We start from the raw sequence: 16,890 nt of genomic DNA on the forward strand, positions 1-16,890 counted from the left end.
CGCTGAATAAAACACATACACTATTTAGCCCATTATACTGTCAAACAGTAGTGGAGGCGTGACTTGTCTTTTTAAGGAGACGCAGCACAGGTGTCAAAATTTACACCTAGGTGCTGGGCGCAGATTCCTGAGCGTTGTTATTTGCTGTACAGGAGTCTGCGCTATTGTGATCCCTTGGCCATGCGCTGTGAGCGCTGCCTGTCTTCTCACCTCATTTCATGTTGGCCGGTGCGGTTAGCAATGGCCATGAATCCCAGACCCGCAGTGTGTTTTCAAAAAATCACACTGCGTGGCTGGGATTCGTGGCCTTGTGCAGTAAATATGTTTGCCGCTCACACATGTCCTTACACCTGCTTCAGACTGGGCGGCCTCAGCTGATCCCTTATCACCTACCACGGCCATGAGGCCGCACAGTCTGAAGAAGGCGGAAGGAGATGAGTTAAGACAGGCGAACATATGCACTGCACATGCCCATCAATCACACCCTCGCAGCCAAAATATATGAGACAACGAGGGGGGTTGTGTTGGGCAGGGCGGACGCACAGGCACAGGCAGCGAACCAATGATGTCAGAAGAAGGGCAGCGCTACCAAAGGGGGTGCTGCGTGTCATTAAAAAGGAAAGTCACACCTCAGGGACATTGTAATGGTCTGTAATGAGACACATTTTGTACGTGTTTAATTCAACGTGGGCAAGGAGAAAAAATCAGCCACCTTGTACAAATGCAGCAGTACTGCTGTACTAGGTGGCTGTTATACATAGAAACACCTGGGGGGGGTGGGGCCGGGTTCCCTTTAATTTCAGTTCAGGTGCCTGCATATCGTTTGCAGGACACGTTGCCAGCTACACAGCAGGGGAACAGCTGGCGGTGCTGAACCCCACTGACACATTGACTGGTGTTTTTCTCTGTGCAGCTAGCACGTCCGGGCAAAAACTTGCGGTGTTAGAGCCCAGGGTCAGCATGAGGAGGAGGAGAGGAGCAAAGTGTAGGCCGAAGCCTGCACTGGTGGCAGCTTTTGGTCTGTTGTGCCAGCGTGGCTTGTGCTGACACGATGCCGGCTACACAGCAGGGGAACAGCTGGCGGTGGTGAACCCAACTAACACATTGGCGGGTGTTTTTCTCTGTGCAGCTAGCACTTCCAGGCTACAACTGGCGGTGTTATAGCCCAGGGGCAGCAGGAGGAGGAGAGGAGCAGAGTGTAGGCCGAAGCCTGCACTGGTGGCAGCTTTTGGTCTGTTGTGCCAGCGTGGCTTGTGCTGGACACGATGCCGGCTACACAGCAGGGGAACAGCTGGCGGTGCTGAACCCAACTAACACATTGGCTGCTGTTTTTCTCTGTGCAGCTAGCACTTCCAGGCTACAACTGGCGGTGTTATAGCCCAGGGGCAGCAGGAGGAGGAGGTTTGGAGCAGAGTGTAGGCCGAAGCCTGCACTGGTGGCAGCTTTTGGTCTGTTGTGCCAGCGTGGCTTGTGCTGGACACGATGCCGGCTACACAGCAGGGGAACAGCTGGCGGTGCTGAACCCCACTGACACAATGGTGGGTGTTTTTCTCTGTGCAGCCAGCACTTCCGGGCCCCAACTGGCATAGTTAGAGCCCAGGGTCTGCAGGAGGAGCAGAGTGTAGGCCGAAGCCTACTTGAACTAATTTCAAAGGTAACCTTTAACCCACCCTCAGGTGTTACAATGTTGAAGAGCCACACCTTGTGCAGCAGTAAAGCTCCACAAGTTAAAGGTTGCTCTATAAGTTTTGCTCATTGCACACACAGAATGAAAGACGTACACAATTTAGCCCATTGAACAGTAGTTCAGTTCTGTATTGGAGGCGTGATTTGTCTTTTTAAGGAGACGCAGCACAGGTGCACATAAATAATGCCTTGGTGCTGGGCGCAGCCTCCTGAGCGTTGTTATTTGCTGTACAGGAGTCTGCGCTATTGTGATCTCTTGGCCATGCGCTGTGAGCGCTGCCTGTCTTCTCACCTCATTTCATGTTGGCCGGTGCGGTTAGCAATGGCCATGAATCCCAGACCCGCAGTGTGTTTTCAAAAAATCACACTGCGTGGCTGGGATTCGTGGCCTTGTGCAGTAAATATGTTTGCCGCTCACACATGTCCTTACACCTGCTTCAGACTGGGCGGCCTCAGCTGATCCCTTATCGCCTACCACGGCCATGAGGCCGCACAGTCTGAAGAAGGCGGAAGGAGATGAGTTAAGACAGGCGAACATATGCACTGCACATGCCCATCAATCACACCCTCGCAGCCAAAATATATGAGACAACGAGGGGGGTTGTGTCGGGCAGGGCGGACGCACAGGCACAGGCAGCCAACCAATGATGTCAGAAGACGGGCAGCGCTACCAAGGGTGGTGCTGCGTACCATTATAAAGGAAAGTCACACCTCAGGGACAGTGGAATGGTCTCAATGAGACACATTTTGCACGTGTTGAGTTCTACGTTGGCAAGGAGAAAAAGTCAGCCACCTTGTACAAATGCAGCATTACTGCTGTACAAGGTGGCTGTTATACATAGAAACACCTTGAGGTGGGTGGCAGGGTCCCTTTAATTTCAGTTCATGTGCCTGCGTGGCGTTTGCAGGACACGTTGCCAGCTACACAGCAGGGGAACAGCTGGCGGTGCTGATCCCCACTAACACATTGGCTGGTGTTTTTTTCTGTGCAGCTAGCAGTTCCAGGCAAAAACTGGTGGTGTTAGAGCCCAGGGTCAGCAGGAGGAGGAGAGGAGCAGAGTGTAGGCCGAAGCCTGCACTGGTGGCAGCTTTTGTGCTGTTGTGCCAGCGTGGCTTGTGCTGGACACGTTGCCGACTACACAGCAGGGGAACAGCTGGCGGTGCTGAACCCCACTAACACATTGGCTGGTGTTTTTTCTGTGTAAACAACACTTCCAGGTGGCAACTGACAGTGTTGAAACCCAGGGAATCAAAGAGGAGCAGAGTGTAGGCCGAAGCCTGCAGTTGAGCAAGTTGAAAGGGAACCTTTAACCCCCTCCCCCCTCCCCCCCAGGCATTTGTTGCTGAAAGAGCCATCTTGTACAGCAGTAATACTGCACATGGAAAATGGTTGCTCCTAAAATTATGCTCCTTGCAAACGCTGAAGTACACACTCATATAATGTGTCCCCTCACACCGTCAAACCATCCCGGAAGTGGGACTTTCCTTTGTAATGTGACACAGCACAGCCGTCATTCCAACCCCCTTGGTGCCGTGCGCCACCTCCTCAACATTGTTTGGTTCTGTCACGGAGCCCACGCTGTAATGTTATCCCTTGGCCATGCACAGTTAGCGGTGCCCGTCTTCTGACATCATTTAGGTGTCAGGCTGGCAGTGCCTGTGCGTCCAAGCTGCCCGAGATCCAACCTCGCAGTGTCATCTAATGTAATCCCACTGTGGGCCAGGGATCCATGGGCATGCGCAGTGCATATCATCGCCTCTCACTCACCTCCTTCCTGCTTCTTCAGACTGTGCGGCGTCACGGCCGTGGCATGTTATTAGGGATCAGCTGACGCCGCCTAGTCTGAAGAAGCGTGAAGAAGGGGAGTGAGAGGCTAGTATATGCACTGCGCATGGCCATGGATACCAGGCCCACTGTGGGATCACATTAGACGACACTGCGAGGTGGGATTTCGGGCAGCGTGGATGCACAGGCGCAGCCAGGACGACATTAAATGATGTCAGAGGACGGGCAGCGCAAACTGTGCATGGCCAAGGGATAACATAACAGCGCAGGGTCCATGACGGAATCAAACAACGCTAAGGAGGCAGCGCACGGTGCCAAGGGGGTAGCAATGACGGCTGTGCTGCGTCACATTACAAAGGAAAGTCCCACCTCCAGGACGGTTGGACGGTGTGAGGGGACACATTACATGAGTGTGTAGTTCAGCGTTTGCAAGGAGCATAATTTCAAGAGCGACCTTTTCCTTGTGCAGTATTAGTGCTGCACAAGGTGGCTCTTTCAGTAACAAACGCCTAGGGGGGGGACAGGTCCCATTACATTTTAGTTGTGCCAGCGTGGCGGTCGCATGACACGTTGCCGGATACACAGCTGGGGATCAGCTGACGTTACTGAACCCCAATAACAGAGGAGCGACTGTTGACTGTGCAGACAGCACTTCCAGGCACCAACTGGCGGTGTTAGAGCCCAGGGACAGCAGGAGGAGCAGATTGGAGGTATTGCCGCACACACAGCTGGGGATCAGCTGACGTTACTGAACCCCAATAACAGAGGAGCGACTGTTGACTGTGCAGACAGCACTTCCAGGCACCAACTGGTGGTGTTAGAGCCCAGGGACAGCAGGAGGAGCAGATTGGAGGTATTGCCGCACACACAGCTGGGGATCAGCTGACGTTACTGAACCCCAATAACAGAGGAGCGACTGTTGACTGTGCAGACAGCACTTCCAGGCACCAACTGGCGGTGTTAGAGCCCAGGGACAGCAGGAGGAGCAGAGGAACAGAGTGTAGGCCGAAGCCTGATTGGAGCAAGTTGAAAGGGAACCTTTAACCCCCCCCAAGATGCATGTAGCTGAAAGAGCCATCTTGTGCAGCACTAAGGATGCAAAAGGAAAAGGTTGCTCTTTTAATTATGCTCCTTGCAAACACAGAAGTAAACACTAAAAATGTGTCCCCTTATACTGTAAAACCGTCCCGGAGGTGGGAATTTCCTTCGTAATGGGACGCAGCACAGCTGTCATTCCTATCCCCTTGGTGCCGTGCGCTGCCTCCTCAGCATTGTTTTAAGCTGTCACAGAGCCTGCGCTGTTCTCTTATCCCTTGGCCATGCCCAATTAGCGCTGCCTGTCTTCTGACATAATTTGGTGTCAGGCTGTCAGTGCCTGTGCGTCCACGCTGCTCCAGATCTCACCTCGTAGTGTCGTCTATTGTAATCCCACTGCGGGCCTTGGATCCATGGACATGCACAGTGCATATCCTCGACTCTCACTCCCCTCCTTCCCTCTTCTTCAGACTGTGCGGCGTCACGGCCGTGGCATGCTATTAGGGATCAGCTGACGGCGCACAGTCTAAAGAAGGCGGAGGGAGATGGGCGAGAGCCCGAGGTGAAAATATGCACTGCGCATGCCCATGGATCCCAGGCTCGCAGTGTGATTCAATCAGAAGACACTGCGAGGTGGGTTATCGGGCAGCGCGGGCGCACAGGCGCAGCCATCCTGACACCAAATTATGTCAGAAGACAGGCAGCGCAAAGTGGCCATGGCCAAGGGATAACAGAACAGCGCAGGCTCCGTGACAGCTTAAAACAACGCTGAGGAGGCAGCGCATGGCACCAAGGGGGTAGGAATGACGGCTGTGCTGCGTCACATTATGAAGGAAAGTCCCAGCTCCGGGACGGTATAACGGTATCAGTGAACACATTTTATAAGTGTTAAGTTATGCGTGTGCAAGGAGCTAAAATAAAAGAGCTACCTTTTCCTTGTGCAACATTACTGCTGCACAAGATGGCTCTTTCAGTAACAAACGCCGAGGGGGGGGGACAGGTTCCCTTACATTTAGGTTGTTGTGCCAGCGTGGCGGTCACAGGACACATTGCCGGCTACACAGCTGGGGATCAGCTGACGTTACTGAAACCCAATAACACTGGGTCGTATGTTTAGACTGTGCAGCCTGCACTTCTGAGCCGCAACTGGCGGTGTTGGAGCCCAGGAATAGCAGTTCAGGTGGAAGAAAGATGAACACATCAGGAGACCTGGATGACACCCAATTAATTACTTAATCAGGCAGAGGAGTGGCAAATTCCTGCGAGATCCAGGCCTGGTTCATTTTCAGGAAAGTAAGCCGGTCAACGTTATTGGAGGATAGTCGCATGCGACGGTCTGTTAGTACACCACCTGCGGCACTAAAGACACATTCCGATAAGACACTAGCCATACGGCAAGCCAGCACCTCCAATGCATACTGGCTTAGCTCTGGCCATGTATCCAGCTTAGAGACCCAAAACTTGAACGGGGAAGAGCCGTCTGCGAGTACACTAAGAGGGCAAGCCATGTAGTCTGTCACCATCTGACGGAACCGTTGCCTCCTGCTGACTGGAGCCGCCGGTGATGGTGTAGACATTTGGGGCGGGCACACAAAAGTTTTCCACAGTTGTGCCATACTTGGCTTGCCTTGGGCAGAGGCACTGCTTCTGCTCCCTCTTTGTGCAGAGCCTCCTCCTCCACTGCCTCGACGCACTGAGCTGCTTTGTAAAGCACTAGCAGCACTCCTCTCAGTTGGACTGGAGAAGATGATGGAATTCACCAGTGTGTCGTGGTACTCCCGCATTTTACGCTCCCGTGTCAACGCCGGGATGAGGTTTTGTACATTGTCACGGTAGCGAGGATCGAGGAGGGCGTACACCCAATAATCAGGCACGTTGAGAATGTGGTCGATGCCAACCATGTGCTGCAGACTGCCAACTGGCCCAGAAACGCTGTCCCCTGCTTGAGACATGATCTCTGCCCGCTCTTCATCACCCCACCCTCGCTGTACACACTGACCACTGGACAATGGTGGAACTCCATCCTCTGGACGTAGCTCTTCCTCGTCCATTGACTCATCCTCATCCTCCTCACAAAGGGTCCCCTGCCGACCCCTTTGTGAGGAACCACGTGGCGCTGACTGTCCAGAACCTGATGGAAAAGGTGACTCCTCATCCTCCACCTCTTCCACATCATCCCTTATCCCTTGCAGGGTTTCTTGAAGCAAGCAGATAAGGGGGACAGTCATGCTGACTAGTGCATCATCTGCACTTGCCATCCGTGTGGAATAATCAAAAGGACGCAAAATCTGGCAGACGTCCTTCATATTGGCCCACTCTGTGGTTGTGAAGTCTGAGCGGCGCTGACTGCGACTTTTTTGTGCCTGATGCAGCTGGTACTCCATTACTGCTTGCTGCTGCTCACACAACCGCTCCAACATATGTAACGTGGAATTCCACCTGGTAGGTAGGTCACATATGATGCGATGTTCAGGAAGGCGAAACCGACGCTGCAGAGCAGCAATGCGGGATCTTGCCAAGCTGGAACGCCGCAAGTGAGCACACTCTAGGCGGGCCTTGTGCAGAAGTGCATCAAGATCCGGAAGGTCCCTCAGAAAACTCTGCACAACCAAATTGAGCACATGTGCCAGACATGGGATGTGAGTGAGGTTGCCAAGGCCTAAAGCTGCCACCAGATTTCGGCCATTGTCACACACTACCATGCCTGGCTGGAAATTCGCTGGCACAAACCACACATCGCTCTCCTGCTTTAGGGCATTCCAGAGCTCCTGCGCTGTGTGGCTTCGATTCCCCAAAGAAACTAATTTCAAGACGGCCTGCTGACGTTTGGCCACGGCTGTGCTCATGTCAGTCGTAACAGGTAAACGTTCACGGGTCCATGTGGAGGTGGACTGTGACGGATCCTGCAGCGAGGAATCTGAGGAACTGGTGTAAGAGGAGGAGTCAATGCGTACAGACTGGATTCCTGCAATCCTTGGAGTGGGTAGGACACGTCCTGCGCCACTCGCACGGTCTGTACCCGGCTCAACAACATTAACCCAATGGGCAGTGACGGAAAGGTATCGACCCTGTCCATGTTGACTGGTCCACGCATCGGTGGTGAGGTGGACCTTGCTACCTATGGCGTTCAGTAGCGCATGTTTGATTTGTCCCTCCACATGCTTGTGCAGGGCAGGGACAGCTTGCCTGCTGAAGTAAAAGCAGCTGGGCACCTTGTACTGTGGGACTGCCAATGCCATCAAGTCACGGAAGCTGTCAGTCTCCACCAGCCTGAATGAGAGCATTTCCAGGGACAGAAGTTTGGCAATGCCTGCATTCAGAGCCTGTGCTCGGGGGTGGTTTGCCGAGAATGCCCGCCTTTTCTCCCATGCCTGTACTACCGATGGCTGTAGACTAGGCTGGGAGTGTGAGGATGACTGGGAACGTGGTGCTGTGGGTGGAATTACACTAGGTCTCTGGACAACAGTGCCAGAGGTTCTTCCATGCCGATCCAAGGAGGAAGCCGAACCAGCTGTGCGTGAGCTGGAGGAAGAAGCAACACGAGCTGAAGAGGTGGTAGCTGCCACTGTTGGTTGGCCTAGGTCTTCAGTGTGTTTTTGGAACTCCACCGTGTGCCTGGTCGGCACATGTTTCAACATATTTGTGGTATTGAGGTTGCTGACACTTTTAGCTCTTTTTACTTTCTGATGACACAGCTTGCATTTGACAAAACAAATGTCATCTGCAACTGTGTCAAAAAAGGACCAGGCACTGCAAGTCTTGGGAGCGCCCTTTTTGGCTTTTGAAAGAGACAGGCTCCTAACTGGTGCCAAAGTGGAGGCTACAGGCTCCGCAGTCTTCCCCCTCCCTCTCCCTCTTTGGCCCGTTAGGGGAATCTCTTCCTCTGAGCTGCTCCCACCACCTTCCTGTTCCTCACGCCACGATGGGTCAAGTACCTCATCATCTCCACTACCCTCTGCCACCAACTGCTCCTCCTGGGTAGTCTCGGCAGCACAGTACGCACCAGAATGCGGCACCTGAGTTTCATCATCAGATGCGTACTGCGCTGTGGTCACCACAGGCACTGACCCACCCGCCTCTTCAGAGTCAGAGAGACAAAGCTGTTGGGCATCACTGCACACTGCCTCTTCTTCCATTTCTCCAATACTGCTTGGCTGGCCCCCTGTTTCCAAGCCAAGAGATTCAGAGAACAGAAGTAGAGACGGCTCCTGTCCTGGGCTCTCTGACTGCCTGGCCAATTTGGCAGGTGGTGAAGAGACAGATGGCTGCTCTCTAGTGGTCTGTGCCTGAGAGGATGTGGCACTAATTGAAGTCGATGCGTTAGCTGCCATCCATCCGACAACGGCTTCAATTTGATCTTCACGCAGCAGCGGTGCACGGCGCTCTCCGACAAAGCTGCGCATGAAGGACTGTTCCCTGCTGAAACTGGGTGATGGTGAGTCACCGGTGCCCGCAGCAGGCACCGAATCACCACGTCCTCTCCCTGCTCTTCTCCCTGCTCCACGCCCACGACCCTTACTCCCTGCCCTCTTCATCTTGGTTGACAGATAAAGATAAGCAGAAAAGTACTAAGGCCTTAGTGTGCTTATTCCTGAAATGCTCCTCTTAACAGGTGTAAGAAACACTAATGTTGTAAAGTGTGAACTAGACTTTATTATTGATAAAATGTGGCCTACACAAGTGTTAAGTGGTGTTTGGTGAACTTTACTTTTTTTGGGGCAGATCGGGCTACAGAGCGAGTTTAACTCACACGGAGACCGTGCAGACAGCCGTAAACGGCGCTGCAAGGCCCAAAAACCCTCCTCTAGGTTATCCTATCTAGTGTTTTTCCACTATTTTGCTGGAGATGGGTGGAAAGACACTAATAGGAATTTTTTAAATAATTTTTAAACAGGCTGCACTAGTTGAAAAAAAGGACAAGTTATTTAACGGTATGAGGCAGTGACAAACCCTGAGCTGAATACAACGGGCTGTGGCTGCACACAGACTACAGGGCGAGCTGCGCTCACACGGAGACCGTGCAGAAAGCCGTAAACGGCGCTGCAAGGCCAAAAAACCCTCCTCTAGGTTATCCTATCTAGTGTTTTTCCACTATTTGGCTGGAGACGGGTGGAAAGACACTAATAGGAATTTTTTAAATAATTTTTAAACAGGCTGCACTAGTTGAAAAAAAGGACAAGTTATTTAACGGTATGAGGCAGTGACAAACCCTGAGCTGAATACAACGGGCTGTGGCTGCACACAGACTACAGGGCGAGCTGCGCTCACACGGAGACCGTGCAGACAGCCGTAAACGGCGCTGCAAGGCCCAAAAACCCTCCTCTAGGTTATCCTATCTAGTGTTTTTCCACTATTTTGCTGGAGACGGGTGGAAAGACATTAATAGGAATTTTTTAAATAATTTTTAAACAGGCTGCACTAGTTGAAAAAAAGGAAAAGTTTTTTAACGGTATGAGGCAGTGACAAACCCTGAGCTGAATACAACGGACTGTGGCTGCACACAGACTACAGGGCGAGCTGCGCTCACACGGAGACCGTGCAGAAAGCCGTAAACGGCGCTGCAAGGCCAAAAAACCCTCCTCTAGGTTATCCTATCTAGTGTTTTTCCACTATTTGGCTGGAGACGGGTGGAAAGACACTAATAGGAATTTTTTAAATAATTTTTAAACAGGCTGCACTAGTTGAAAAAAAGGACAAGTTATTTAACGGTATGAGGCAGTGACAAACCCTGAGCTGAATACAACGGGCTGTGGCTGCACACAGACTACAGGGCGAGCTGCGCTCACACGGAGACCGTGCAGACAGCCGTAAACGGCGCTGCAAGGCCCAAAAACCCTCCTCTAGGTTATCCTATCTAGTGTTTTTCCACTATTTTGCTGGAGACGGGTGGAAAGACACTAATAGGAAATTTTAAAAAAAAATTTCAACAGGCTGCACTATTTGAAAAAAGGACAAGTTATTTTACAGTATGAGGCAGTGACAAACCCTGAGCTGAATACAACCGGCTGTGGCTGCACACAGACTACAGGGCGAGCTGCGCTCACGCGGAGACCGTGCAGACAGCCGTAAACGGCGCTGCAAGGCCCAAAAACCCCCCTCTAGGTTATCCTATCTAGTGTTTTTCCACTATTTGGCTGGAGACGGGTGGAAAGACACTAATAGGAAATTTTAGAAAAAATGTGCAGCAGGCTGCACTATGAGCAAAAAAGGACAATGGATAGAACTGTGTGAGGCAGTGTGAACCCCCCCTGAGCTAAATACAACCTGGTATATGGCTGCACACAGACTACAGAGTGAGCTGCACACACACACACACACTGAGACCTTGCAGAACGCTGTTAAAACAGCGCTGCAAGGCAAGAGCAAGGTGAACTGAACAGTGAACACAGTGTTTGCTAAATTAGCCTTGGAAAAGCAAAATAAAGCAATTAGCTATCTCAACTGGCTCTCAGTTAGAACACAGCGTCCTGTCCCTAACTGAAATCACAGCAGAGTGAGCGCAAAATGGCGGCAGCGTTTTTTATAGTGCAGAGTGACATCATTTCAGCAGCCAATCACAGCCTTGCCAGTACTTACATGCCCACCATGCTAAACAGGATGTGCCCACACTTCCATTCATTCCTCATTGGCTGCTGCGTTCAGTTTGAATTCTGGGAACTTCCGATTCCGGTATCTGATACGCGGGAAGTATCGGAATTCGGTATCGGAATTCCGATACCGCAAGTATCGGCCGATACCCGATACTTGCGGTATCGGAATGCTCAACACTACACATCACATAATAGAACACAGAAATCACATAGCACATTACAAAATATAGCACAGCCTATCGTAGCCTGTATAAAAGTCAAGGCAGGGAATGCAGTGCAGCAATGATTTGGGGCTAAATTTGTTTGCTGTGTGGAATGGATGTCACAGCTTGCAGTTTAGCATTACAAAAAGGGGAGAAAAACCTAAAAAGAAAACTCAGAATACAATGTACAGATAATGTGAGACAAAACAGCAATGAGGAAAAGGTTACAATTAAGGTACCTTCACACTGAGCGACGCTGCAGCGATACCGACAACGATGTTGATCGCTGCAGTGTCGCTGTTTGGTCGCTGGAGAGCTGTCACACAGACAGCTCTCCAGCGACCAACAATGCCGGTAACCAGGGTAAACATTGGGTTACTAAGTGCAGGGCCACGCTTAGTAACCCGATGTTTACCCGGGTTACCAGCGTAAAAGTAAAAAAAAACAAACACTTCATACTTACCTTCCGCTGTCAGTCCCCCGGCGTTCTGCTTCTCTGCCCTGTGTAAGCACAGCGGCCGGAAAGCAGAGCGGTGACGTCACCGCTGTGCTTTCCGGCTGGCCGGCGCTCATAGCCAGTGCAGGAAAGCACAGCGCCGGGGACAGACACGGAAGGTAAGTATGTAGTGTTTGTTTTTTTTAACTTTTACGCTGGTAACCAGGGTAAACATCGGGTTACTAAGCGCGGCCCTGCGCTTAATAACCCGATGTTTACCCTGGTTACCAGTGAACACATCGCTGGATTGGCGTCACACACGCCGATTCAGCGATGTCTGCAGGGAGTCTAGCGATGAAACAAAGTTCTGGACTTTCTGCAGCGACCAACGACATCACAGCAGGATCCTGATCGCTGCTGCCTGTGAAACTGAACGATATCGCTAGCCAGGACGCTGCAACGTCACGGATCGCTAGCGATATCGTTCAGTGTGAAGGTACCTTTAGTTTAACCAAAGCCATCTATTTTATGTGGAGGTAATTCCGGTAATAATAAAGCTTTGCTTAGTTTAAAAAGCTTGAAAGGTGTAAAGGGATTGTGTACAGTCCTAGAAGACCTCAGAGTATCATACACAACATTTCTGGGCAATTAGAGTACCTGCAATTCATGGCAAATGTTTTAGTTTCAAATGATTAGATTAACTCTTCTATAAGATTGTTGGAAAAAAGGGTGTGATAAGAAGAAACACCAGTTATATAATGTATAAATATCAACAAATAGTGCCGCTTCAATGAAATCAATGAACACTTTTATTATCTTTTATAAATAAGATCAGGAAATGTTGGCAAATTGGTCCTATTAGTCTGTCCCATATACAGCATATTATATAGCTGTCGTCCAAACAAGAATTTGGCAAATTATTACCGTGTGTCCATGAAAATAAGCCCTACCCTTAACCCCTTTACCCCCAAGGGTGGTTTGCATGTTAATGATAAGGCCAATTTTTACAATTCTGACAACTGTCTCTTTATGAGGTAATAACTCTGGAAAGCTTCCATGGATCCCAGTGATTCTGACATTGTTTCTCGTGACATATCGTACTTCATAATAGTGGTAAAATGTCTTTGATATAACTTTCGTTTATTTGTGAAAAAAAAGGAAATTTTTCAACTTTGAATTTTCATGCCCTTAAATCACAGAGATATGTCACACAAACTACTTAATAAGTAAGATTTCCCACATGTCTAGTTTACATAAACACAATTTTGTAACCAAAATTTTTTAGTTAGGAAGTTATAAGGGTTAAAAGTTGACTTGCAATTTCTCATTTTTTTCAACGCCATTTTGTTTAGGGACCACATCACATTTGAAGTCATTTTGAGGGGTCAATATGATAAAAAAAACCCTAGGGTGACACCATTCTAAAAACTGCACCCCTCAAGGTACTCAAAACCACATTCAAGTAGTTTATTAACCCTTCAGGTGCTTCACAGGAATTTTTGGAATGTTTTTAAAAAATGAACATTTAACTTTTTTTCACAAAAAATTTATTTCAGATCCAATTTGTTTTATTTTACCAAGGGTAACAGGAGAAATTGGACCACAAAAGTTGTTGCACAATTTGTCCTGAGTACGCCGATACTCCATACGTGGGGGTAAACCACTGTTTGGGTGCATGGCAGAACTCGGAAGGTAAGCAAAGCCGTTTGACTTTTCATTGCAAAATTGGCTGTAATTGAGATTGGACGCCATGTCGCGTTCGGAGAGCCCCTGATGTGCCTAAACAGTGGAAACCCAGCACAAGTGACACCATTTTGGAAAGAAGACCCCTAAGGAACTTATCTGGATGTGTGGTGAGTACTTTGAACCCACAATTGTTTCACTAAAGTTTATAATATAGGGCCGTGAAAATAAAAAAATCATTTTTTTTCAACAAAAATGACTTTTTACCCCCAAATTTTTATTTTTACAAGGGTATCAGGAGAAATTGTACCCCAAACTTTGTTGTGCAATTTGTCCTAAGTATGTAGATACCCCATATGTGGGGGAGAACCTTCGTTTGGGCACATGGCAGAGCTTAGAAGGGAAGGAGCACCATTTTACTTTTTCAGAATTAGCTACACCATGTAGCATTTGGAGAGCCCCTGATGTGCCTAAACAGTGGAAACCCCTATTTCTAACTCCAATCCTAACCCCAACACACCCCTAATCCCAACCCTAACCATAGCTATAACCACACCCCTAACCCAAACACACGCTTAACCCTAATCCCAACCCTAACCACAACCCTAATCCCAACACACCCCTAACCCTAATCCGACCATAACCCTAACCACACTCCTAACCCTTACACACTCCTAACCCTAATCCCAACCCTATCCCTAATCCCAACCGTAAACGTAATCCAAACCCTAACCCCAACTCTAGCCCCAACCCTAACCCTAACTTTTCCCCCAATCCTAAACCTAACTTTAGCCCCAACCCTAACCCTAGCCCTAATGAAAAAATGGAAATAAATACATTTTTTTAATTTTATTATTTTTCCCTAACTAAGGAGGTGATAAAGAGGGGTTTGGTTTACTATTTATATGTATTTTATTTTATGGTGGGTTTTTATGTTTGGCAGCTGTCACAAGCTAAAAGACGCTTTTTATTGCAAAAAATAGTTTTGGCATCACCACATTTTGAGAGCTATAATTTTTCCATATTTTAGTCTAAAGAGTCATGTGAGGTCTTGTTTTTTGCGAGACGAGTTGACGTTTTTATTGGCACCATTTTCAGGCACATGACTTTTTTTGATCGCTTTTTATTCCGATTTTTGGGAGGCAGAATGAACAAAAAACAGCAATTCATGAATTTCTTTTGCAGGGGGTGTTTATATCGTTCCGCTGTGGTAAAATTGATAAAGCAGTTTTATTCTTCAGGTCAGTACAATGACAGTAATACTTCATTTATATTTTTATGTTTTGGCGATTTTATACAATAAAAACTATTTTCTATAAAAAATTTTGCATTGCTTTATTCTGAGAGGTATAACTTTTTCATTTTTCTGGTGATGGAGCTATATGATGGCTTCTTTTTTGCAGGACAAGATGCCATTTTTAGCGGTACCACGTTTATTTTAATTCTTATTTGATTGTGTGTTATTCCACTTTTTGTTCGGCAGTATGATGAAAAAGCATTGTTTTTTTGCCTTGTTTTTTTTTTAATGGTGTTCACTAAAGGGGTTCACTAGTGGGACAGTTTTATAGGTTGGGTCGTTACAGACGTGGCATTACTAAATATGTGTACTTTTATTGTTTATATTTTTTTAATTCAAATATTTAATTATCGATGGAATAACTAATGATTTTTTTATTATTATTTTTTGAAATATTTTTACAATTATTAATTATATTTTTAAAATTAATTCTTACTTTTACACTTTGTCCCACTATGGGACACTCATTTTGTGCAGGCTGATCGCTTCTGTAGCATGCAGATCTACATGCTATTGAAGCAGTCAGGGCAGCAGCTTCTATTACACTGACCTGAGAGATTTCCTGGTCATCACTTTGCATGACAGGAAGTCTCTCAGGTCTGGAGACCCGGATGTAATGACGACATCGGGTCTCCATGGCAGCGATCTGGACTCCGTGACATGCCACAGGGTCTCCGACCCAAAGGCAGAGGGGCTGTCAGCCCCTCTGCCAGCTCCGGAACGCTGTGCTCATGTTTGATCGCAGTATTCCAGGGGTTAAAGTGCCGGGTGTCAGCTGTGAGAATCAGCTGACTCCCGGCCGTGATCAGCCTCGCTCCCCCTGTGATTGCAGCTGATTGCCTAGGACGTACTATTCTGTCCAAGGGAATTAAGTCCTAGGTCACACGGACGGAATATTATGTCCAATGCCAGAAAGGTGTTAAAATAAGCCCTAGCAGGAATTTTTGCCCATTTTGGAGAAAGCTTGAAAAATAAGCCCTACTCCAAAACTAAGCTCAAGTTGCGATGTCATGCAGCTAAAAATGTTAAAGAATACAGCATAATAATGATTAAAGAAAGTAGACACCCCTAAAAGAAAGCAGACACCCCCAAAACATCGCACTCACCAGACCCTATACAATTACAGCTGGCAAATGCTAACGATGAATAGGCTCAGAGATCTGTGTTGCTGTCAGGTCCCTCTTCTTCCAGACAACAGGGGGATGCAACCAGTGTGGAATGCCGGGAGAGCTGGCAGTGACACAGATTTGTATGTGAGAGTCTAGTCACTTGCCAACTCTATTGTTTAGGATCTGGTTAGTGCGATTATTTTGGGGGGTGTCTACTTTTTTGTGGAGGCAGAATAATCAGGAAATGGAAGGGGGATTAGTTATGTAAATTAAATATAACTTTTATTTCTATATGTGTAATAATCAATAGGATAAAATAATTCCATATATCCATTATTGTACTGGGGATACATTGGATCACTGCTGCATAACAGTTAGTGTAAGCGTCATACAGCTGTGAGCCACTAGTGTCCAGGATTGCAGCTACAGGATGTTATGAATAACCATAAATTATTAGGTGAAATAGAGCCCTGGTCAGTGTCCCTCATATAATTAAATTATCCAGGACTAAAGAATCTCTACTGATTACTCGAGTTTAATGGGTCAGTGTAAAAGATTCAAAGCTCATTGATCAAACAAGGTTGGTATAAATTAGAATGTGGCAAATTGTTATAATATGAATGCCATTTCTATTTAAACGTGAGCGCAGGATAAGTGCTCAGAACTTCGACCTACAGAAAGAGTGGAGTATTCATCAAATGATGTATAGCCATGAATAAATTATAAAAGGATGTCTTTATTACTTGTATTAAATATCCTACAAGGTTAAAAATAAAAAGAGTGCTTTGTAATTTATTCATGACTATACCTAATTTTTGAATAACGTAGATCTATTTAACTTTTTTACATGTACCATATATCTGTATGGTAAGTGCCTGGATACTTTTTTACTGATTCTGCATTTCTTGGTGTATAGACATCCACCATTTACTGTGGTACCAAATCATATGTACGGGTAAACAGAGGAAGAAGACATATATTGTATATCGTACTGGCATTTTCACCTACAGACAATATAAGTTCAAAAACAAGCAGCTATTCCATGGAGTACAAAAAAGGAAAGGT

This window comes from Ranitomeya imitator, chromosome 5 (assembly GCF_032444005.1).
Source record: "Ranitomeya imitator isolate aRanImi1 chromosome 5, aRanImi1.pri, whole genome shotgun sequence".
Classification (NCBI taxonomy): Eukaryota; Metazoa; Chordata; class Amphibia; order Anura; family Dendrobatidae; genus Ranitomeya; species Ranitomeya imitator.